This window comes from Chiloscyllium plagiosum, chromosome 43, assembly GCF_004010195.1.
Source record: "Chiloscyllium plagiosum isolate BGI_BamShark_2017 chromosome 43, ASM401019v2, whole genome shotgun sequence".
In the NCBI taxonomy this organism is placed as follows: Eukaryota; Metazoa; Chordata; class Chondrichthyes; order Orectolobiformes; family Hemiscylliidae; genus Chiloscyllium; species Chiloscyllium plagiosum.
The window spans coordinates 1,354,801-1,363,762 of NC_057752.1; the positions used below are offsets into that span (position 1 = coordinate 1,354,801).

At 45.5% G+C, this 8,962-nt stretch overlaps 1 protein-coding gene across 1 annotated transcript in view; it reads right to left on the bottom strand.

The window, feature by feature from the left end:
• The window catches only part of rdh5 (retinol dehydrogenase 5 (11-cis/9-cis)), a 28,391-nt gene that overhangs the window by 15,160 nt on the left and 4,269 nt on the right, over positions 1-8,962 (bottom strand). The gene's annotated exons all lie outside the window — the stretch shown is intronic.

Genomic DNA, 8,962 nt, shown 5'->3' on the forward strand with positions numbered 1-8,962 from the left:
TATGACTTCTCGTACCAGTCAATCCTGCCCTGGGGAAAAGTCTCTGGTTATTGACTCTATCTATTCCTTTCCTTATTTTGTATACTTCGATCAGGTCTCCTCTCTTCCTCCTCGTTCTCTTCAGAGAGAAAAGTCCAAGCTTATTCAACCTTTCTTCATAAGGCGCCTCCAGTCCAGGCAGCATCCTGGTAAACCTTCTTTGCACCCTCTCCAAAGCCTCTGTATCTTTCCGATAGTAGGGTGACCAGAATTGGACACAACATTCCAAGTGTGGTCTCACCAGGGACTTGTAGAGCTGCAGCAAAACCTTGCGGCTCCTAAACTCGATCCCCCTGTTAATGAAAGCCAAAACACATATGCTTTCTTAAGAACTCTATCCACTTTGGTAGCAACTTTGAGGGATCTATGTACTTGCATACCTAGATCCCTCTGTTCCTCCACACTGCCAAGAATCCTGTCTTTAATCCTATATTCAGCATTCGAGTTCGACCTTCCAAAATGCATCACTTAGCATTTATCTAGGTTGAACTCCATCTGCCATTTCTCAGCCCAGCTCTGCATCCTGTCTATGTCGCGCTGCAGCCTGCAGTACCCCTCTATATTATCGACGACCTTTGTGTCATCTGCAAATTTACTAACCCACCCCTCAACTTCCTCATCCAAGTCACTTATTAAAACTACAAAGAGCAGAGGCCCAAGAACAGAGCCCTGCGGGACCCCACTCAACACTGTCTTCAAGGCAGAATATTTTCCATCTACAACCACTCTCTGCCTTCTGTCAGCCAGCCAGCCAATTCTGAATCTAGACAGCCAAATCTCCCTGTATCCCATACTTCCTGACTTTATGAATGAGCCTACCATGGGGAACTTTATCAAATGCCTTGCTGAAGTCTATATACACCACATCCACTGCTCAACCGTCATCGACCTGTCTCGTCCCCTCCTCAAAGAACTCAGTAAAATTTGTGAGGCATGACCTGCCCCTCACAAAGCCATGCTGACGGTCATTAATCACGCTATGCTTTTCCAAATAGTCATAAATCCTATCCCTCAGAATTCTTTCCAAAACTTTGCTGACCACAGACATAAGACTGACTGGTCTGTAATTGCCAGGGATTTCCCTATTCCCCTTCTTGAAAAAAGGAACAACATTCAACTCCTTCCAATCCTCCAGTCCGACTCCTGTGGAGAGTGAGGAGGCAAATATCCTCGCCAGCAGCTTAGCAACCTCCTTTCTCACTTCCCGGAGCAGCCTAGGATAAATCTGGTCTGGCCCTGGGGACTTATCAATCTTCATGTTTTCCAAAATTTCTAGCACATCATCTTCATCAATCTTGATCTGGTCAAGCCTGTTTCCCAACTCCTCTAAGTTCTCATTTACAACAAGGCCCCTTTCCTTGGTGAAAACTGAAGCAAAAAACTCCTTTAGGGCTTCCCCTCTCTGCTCAGACTCCACACACAAGTTCCCTCCACTACCCCTGATCGGTCCCACCTTCTCCCTGATCATTCTCTTATTCCTCAGGTATGAGTAAAACGCCTTTGGGTTCTCCCTAATCCTATTTGCCAAGCCTTTTTCGTGCCCCCTCCTTAATCTCCTCAGTCCATTTTTGAGCTCCTTCCTAGCAGGCCTGTAATCCTCTAAAGCTGTGCTAGATCCTTGCTTCCTCCACCTTACGTAAGCTGCCTTCTTCCTTTTGACGAGAAGTTCCTCTGTTCTCATCATCCAAGGTTCCTTAATCTTACCCCTTCTTACCTGTCTCAGAGAAACAAATTTGTGCATCACTCACAACAACTGCTTCTTTGACCTTAGAGGCTCAAGGTCTCGACAACTGAAATCATCGGCTTGGACCTGATCAGCCCTGAGTTACCTGAAACATAGGCAGTGCCCCAGTGAAAATGAACAGGACCTTGACAAATTAGCGAGAAGCTTTAAAGTTACTCCATCGCCATGTAAACTGTGGAGAGCATCAGGAACTGCACAAACCCAACTTGTTTTGTAACAGGCGCAGAGAATGCTGGAAAAACTCTGGCAGTCTCTGTGGAGAGAGTCTGGTCCAACTCTCCTTCAGAACTGCAGCTTGTTTAACTTGCTTAATAATGCACTTCAGAGAGCAGCTTAGAAGTAATTCCTTTCTTGAAACAATGTGCTACTTCCATGGGATTTAGTGGCTGAAATCTAAATCCACACTCGAGAGGTTGCATTAGGATTAACTTAACAGAGACTCTCAGACAAATCCTTTTGTGCTCAGAATTCAGAAATACAAGGAGCTTAGAATCGACTGGGATCAGAAGGTTTAAGACGAAACAGGACTTGTCCTTCAGTTGTGTTGGCAGAATGGTAGAGATACACATATCCAGACTGGCTAAATGCCTCAGGTCATACAGCACGCAAACAGACCCTTCGGCCCAGCCAGTCCATGCTGAATATAATCCCCAAACTAACCTAGTCCCACCTGCCTGCTCCTTTCCTACTCATATATTTATCCAAATGTCTTTTAAATATTGTAACTGTACCCACATCCACCACTTCCTCATAAAGTTCATTCCCCACATGAACCATCCCCAGTGTAAAAATGTGCCCCTCAGGTCCCTTTTAAATCGTTCTCCTCCCACCTCTAGTTTTGAACTCCCGTCCCCTAGGGAGAAGACCTTTGTTATTCACCTTAAGTGATGACCCTCATGATTTTATTAACCTCGATAAGGTCACCGCTCAGCCTGCTACGCTCCAGTGTGAAGAGTCCCAGCCTCTCCTTATAACTCAAACTTTCCAGTCCTGGTAACATTCTGGCAAAGGCTTTTCTATGTCCTCTCCAATCTAATAGTATCGCAGGGTGACCAGAACTAAGAAAAGAGGGCATTAGTGGGCAAAAAAAAAGAGCTGGACTGGGTAGAGGGCAACACAGATGGCAGTGACGTGTGCATTAGGGCTTTCTTATAGTGATTGTGGGGTTATGTGAATTGAATGAGAACCAATCGGAATACTGCCCTGGTGTTGTCTCCAGGGCGTCACTGTGCACTGTCATTCAGCAGGCAGTCATGTGGGTGCTCATTGTCATCGATGGTCTGCGGAAGGGTGTGAAGAAGATGGCGTGATTTGATACCATCACCCTGAGATCTCTCTCCCTTAGTTGGTTTGTACAGTTTTGGATTACTTGTTGCTTTAGTTAGACCCTTGGGCATGTGACTCCTATACTTAGCATCTTATCCCAGTCATTTGGTTTGTCTGTAGCACCACCTTACTTTGATTTGGAGATGTCAGTGTTGGACTGGGGTGGACAAAGTTAAAAATCACACAACACCAGGTTATAGTCCAACAGGTTTAATTGGAAGCACACTAGCTTTCGGATAACTACCTGATGAAAGAGCAGTGCTCTGAAAGCTAGTGCTTCCAATTAAACCTGTTAGACGATAACCTGGTGTTGTGTGATTTTTAACTATGTCCACCTTACTTTGAATTCAGTGTAAGTATCTCTCTGCCTCATTTAATCAGATTATCGCTTGTTGACACTTTCTTCACACTGTCTAACACACTTGGTCACCTGCAGAGACTTATTGTCTGACATTCCACTCACACCAGTTGTGTGATCGCTTGACCTCTCTGTCCTTGATCTCTCCGCCTGTAACTCTGTGTCTGTGTGCTCTTCTCCCTCACTACACTCGATGAAGGAGCAGCGTTCCGAAAGCTTGTGATTTCAAATAAACCTGTTGGACTATAACCTGGGGTTGGGTGACTTCTGACCTCGTCCACCCCAGTGGCACTTCCACATCAATATACAGAGAGCCAGATTTTTATTCAGGAAGGGAATCGAGGGTTAGGGGGGAGAGAGCAGGAAAGTGGAGTTGAGGGTGATCAGATCACTGTGTGATCTCACTGAATGGCAGACCAGCATCGATGGACCGAGTGGCCTGCTTCTTCTACTCGATCTTATACAGTCAGTAGAGAAATTGCAACTGGGCACTCCTGGCATTAGGCTTTGTGAAAGGTGCCAGGCAGCCTAGCTTAGACAGTGAGTGCACAATGGTTGGATTTCTTGCATTTGAACTTCAGCCTCTGATCAGAATCCCCCAACTTTCAAACTCGGAAGCTCCGAGCACTGATCCCACTGGCCTGACTTTCACTTGTGTTCTCAGCATTTACCCTGATCTCACTTTCAGGCCACTCTCACAGCCCAGTATTATTACACAGGCACTCGCATTCACTGAGGATTAGATTCACCTTGTTAATCTTGCTTAAAGCCGAGCACATGCTATAAACTCGGAAGTGCTTGCAAACCAGGCCCCAGTTAATACAGAGCACGAGAAAGCAGCCACAAGCAGTAATGAAGAAGATAAATACAGTGCATCAATAGATTACAATCTAAAGTGATAATCACTAAAGAATGGGAATATTCTCATTGTAGGGGTGTGCTGATTCATTTCTGTTATAATTAACTAGCCTGGCTCATTTTCAACTTTTGGGCATGACCTTGTGGGCATGACCCTTGTGGGTGGCATGGTAGCACAGTGGTTAGCATTGCTGCCTCACAGCACCAGAGACCTGGGTTCAATTCCCGCCTCAATCAACTGTCTGTGTGGAGTTTACACAGTCTCCCTGTGTCTGCGTGGGTTTCCTCCGGGTGCTCCGGTTTCCTCCCACAGTCCAAAAAAAAATGTGCAGGTCAGGTGAATTGGCCATGCTAACTTGCCTGTAGTGTTCGGTGTCGGGGAATGGTTCTGGGTGGGTTGCTATTTGGAGGGTCGGTATGGACTTGTTGGGCCGAAGGGCCTGTTTTCACACTGTAAATAATCTAATCTAAACATCTTGCTATTTCAGCAGGAAATGAAACAGAAATATACCTGAAGCTGTCAGTTTCACCAGTGATGAAAGAAATCCAGGCCTGTGTCAGGACAGACTGGTGACTGATATTGGCTTTGCCTCTGTTCATTTTTTTGGCCGGGTGGGGCGGGTTGGGGGGGTGGGGGGGGGTGGGGCGGGTTGGGGGAGCGATCTTTCTGACAAGCCAGCCAAAGAGAAACTGACAAAGTGCATGGAATAGACAGACTTTTTCCCATCGAGGCTTCCAACGGTGGCTTGGAGCCTGGGGAAGCGTGGATGGGGAAAAACAAAAATAAAAACCAGCTACTTCAGCTCAAGCATCCAGCTCTCCATTTCCAATGGCCTTCAATATAGGAACCGATTCAAACATTCGACTGAAATGTGAAATGTCGCTTCCTCACTGTGCAGGGAACTCTGCCTCTGTCTAACGTCACTGCATTCTCAAAGTCGTTCAGCTGGTGAGCTTAGAGGGCACTCTGTACAAATTTATGTTTAAGCAAATCAACCCGCCATCCCGTCTAGGGCCTTTGTTTAGGATTATGTCCATCGGTTCGCGAGCCCCTGGGAGGAAGAATCCCGTATAAATATGGGTCTTATTATCACTTGATATAATCTTATTTTGAGTGCTGATTTTTTCTTTCTTTTTGTTGTTAGTTATGTACGATATTGTAGTCTTTTTTTAAAATACATAGCGTCTTTCTTCTTCTATTTTACTTTGTGTTTTGGTAGTTTATAGAGTAGATTAGTAGTTAGTTTTTTCTTAATTCATATTGATGTTGCCCTTGTATTGTAAAGTGGTTACACTATTCTGTAATTTTGTTAAAAAAAACCCCAAAACGTCTTTCTTTTCAATAAAAATATCTATATATAAAAAAATTAAATGTGAGCTGGGAGAATCTGGGTCATAGGTGAAATTAGCCAAGTATAAATTTACTCTGGAATTTCCAGTAAGATTTGCTCCAATTCCTATATTGCCAAGGCGCATTGGGGAAAGACCATTGTCTGAGGTCTTCCTGCTGAAGTTAATTAGGGGTCTGTTCAGTTATTGGACCCTCCTAGTGCCTCAAATGCATGTATGTGTAAGAGATGTCCTTGGTTTGTTCGGTTAGAGTCCAACTGCAATGTTTGTTCATTTTATTATACAAATCCAAACTGCATTCGTGACTATCTATATATACAAAGTTTTTTTGTGAATAAAGTATATTTTTGAAACTACAAAAAAACAACATTTCCTTCCTTCGAACAGTTGCCCCTATTGCTTTCACTGGAAATGAATTATATACTTGCCCAACATTGAGTCCAAAGATGTGCAGTTAGGTGGATTGGCTATGCTAAAAAAGAATTGCCCCATGGTGTCCATGTTCAGTGGGTTATCCATGGTAAAAACCCCACGCGGGATAGAGTGGGGGAGGGTCTGGGTCTGGGAGGGATGCTCTTCAGAGGGTCTTTGCAGACTCAATGGGCTGAATGGCCTCTTTCTGCACTGGAGGGATTCTATGACCTGGACTCGGATGTCAAACATGCAAGTGATGATGGACATTAAGGACCAGCTGGATGGTGTGATGTGGTGTAACTGCGAGCAAGCCCATGGAAGCAAGGCTGAGCTGACTTTCAAAAGTCAAAACAGGGATGCCTTGAAGAAATGGGGGAAGGCCGAACCCAACTATAAATGACATAGTGGGTGGCCAGAGGCTGGTGATGGTGAGAGGCCATGTGATGGTGTCTCCCAGCCAGTTCCATTGTTTCATGAAAAGGCATCATCAATGATGTAGCCTTGCAATGCCAAGAAGATTATGATGCATCCTTTGGAGCTGCCAAGAGGAGAAGGATCAGGAGGGGGCGCTGTGGGGGGGGAGGGCTACAAGGCCACTGCCTGTGGCCAAATGAGCTGTGATGGGTTTTTCGCAGAGAGAAGGACAACATTTCACACAGATTTTCTTTCCCCAGGCCCAGTCAACATTTGACACCAGAGGAAAAAGCTTACAAATGGGGACACCAGAACTATTCTTTAGGAAATTGTCAGGAAAACGGGACAGTTTCTGGTAAAACGGGAGCGTACCAGCAAAATCAGAACATCGACTGAGCTGGAATGGAGGCACACTGGAACACGGTGGTTGTGTTGTACAGAGATGCACTAGTTGGATCGGTAGCAACTGTATCTCTGGGACAGAAGACCCGGGTTCAAGTTCCACTTGCCCTGGATTGGAGTCATCACATGTTTAAGATTAGATTAGATTAGATTACTTACAGGGTGGAACCAGGCCCTTCGGCCCAACAAGTCCACACCGACCCGCCAAAGCGCAACCCACCCTTACCCCTACAGTTACCCCTTACCTAACACAAGAGAATGCTTGTGGTGTAGTGGCAGAGTGCCTTCCTCTGGACCCAGATGCCTGCGTTCAAGTCCCACCTGTTCCAGAGCTGTGTGCTAACTCTTGATCAGGCTGATCAGAAAATCTTTCAATAAAAAGTATACTTCACGGATTTAAAAAAAAATCAGGTTGCTCATGACTACAGATCCAGGAACCAAGTGTGTTTATATCACAGAATCAGGCTATTTGGCCCATCTGGATCATGCTGGTGTTTCTGCTCTCGAAGGACCTTCTCCCACCAAACATTAGCTGTTTTTGATGTGCAGCCACAGATGTGTTGGCAAATATCACAACCGATTTGGATACTCAGGCCTACTGGAGATGAAATCTGGTCAACACCTTTGGGGTTACCATTGACCAGAAACTGAACAAGATCAGCCAAATAAATCAGAGGCTAGGAATACTGCGGTGAGTAACTCCTCTCCTGACTCCCCAAAGCGTGTCCACCATCTACAAGGCCCAAGTCAGGAGTGTGATGGAATACTCCCCACTTGCCTGGATGGGGGCAGCTCCAACAACACTCAAGAAGCTCGACACCATCCAGGACAAAGCAGCCCCTGCCTCATTGGCCCCACATCCACAAACATCCACTCCCTCCCCCACCGACGCTCAGTAGCAGCAGTCTGTACCATCTACAAGATGCCCTGCAGACATTCACCAAAGATCCTCCGACAGCACCTTCCAATCTCACGGCCACTTCCATCTAGAAGGACAAGGACAGCAGATACATGGGAACACCACCTACTGCACGTTCCCCTCCAAGATCCTCCCCATCCTGACTTGGAAATCTATCACCGTTCCTTCACTGTCGTTGGGTCAAAATCCTGGAATTTCCTCCCTCAGGGCATTGTGGGTCAACCCATAGCACATGGACTGCAGCCGTTCCAGAAGGCAGCTCACCTCCACCTTCTCAAGGGGCAACTAGGGACAGGGGCAATAATTACTGGGCCCAGTCATGTCCTGTGAAAGGCTTCCTAACCCTCTTTGCATGACAGAGATAAGAATAGAAAGAGGGACAATAATTTGAAATAATTCGGCATTCTATATTGGTCTGATTTCAATCACACTGAACATTTGGACAACAGTCCAATGTTTTTGAAAGAAGATTTTAACACAGTGATGTTATTTTGACCAGATGATGTCAATCAGTCATCCATTACACATTCCTCTCAATTGAAATCAAAACATTGAGGAAGAACTGGGAACAAGATGAGGCCATTCAGCTCCTTGAGCCAGTTCTGCCATTTCATACTACCTCATCTTGGCCTCAACTCCACTTTCCCGCCCACTCTCAATAACCCTTTAACCTATTACTGTTTAAAAATCTGCCTATTGTACCCTTAAATTTACTCAATATCCCGATAGCCACTGCACTCTGGGATAGTGACTTCCACAGCTTCGTTTCTTTGGGAGAAATAATTTCTCCTCATCTCTGTTTTACATCTACTACCCCCTTATCCTAAAGCTGTGATCTCTCGTTCTGGATTGCCCTACAAGAGGACACATCCTCTCTACGTCTACTTTGTCAATCCCTTTTAGTGTCTTCTATTCCTCAATTCAATCTCCTCGCATTCTTCTAAACTCTAGCGAGTATTAACATCAACTGCTCAATTTCTCATCATAAGAAAAACCATCATATCATAGAATCATAGAGATGTACAGCAATGGAAACAGACCCTTCGGTCCAACCCGTCCATGCCGACCAGATATCCCAACCCAATCTAGTCCCACCTGCCAGCACCCGGCCCATATCCCTCCAAACCCTTCCTATTCA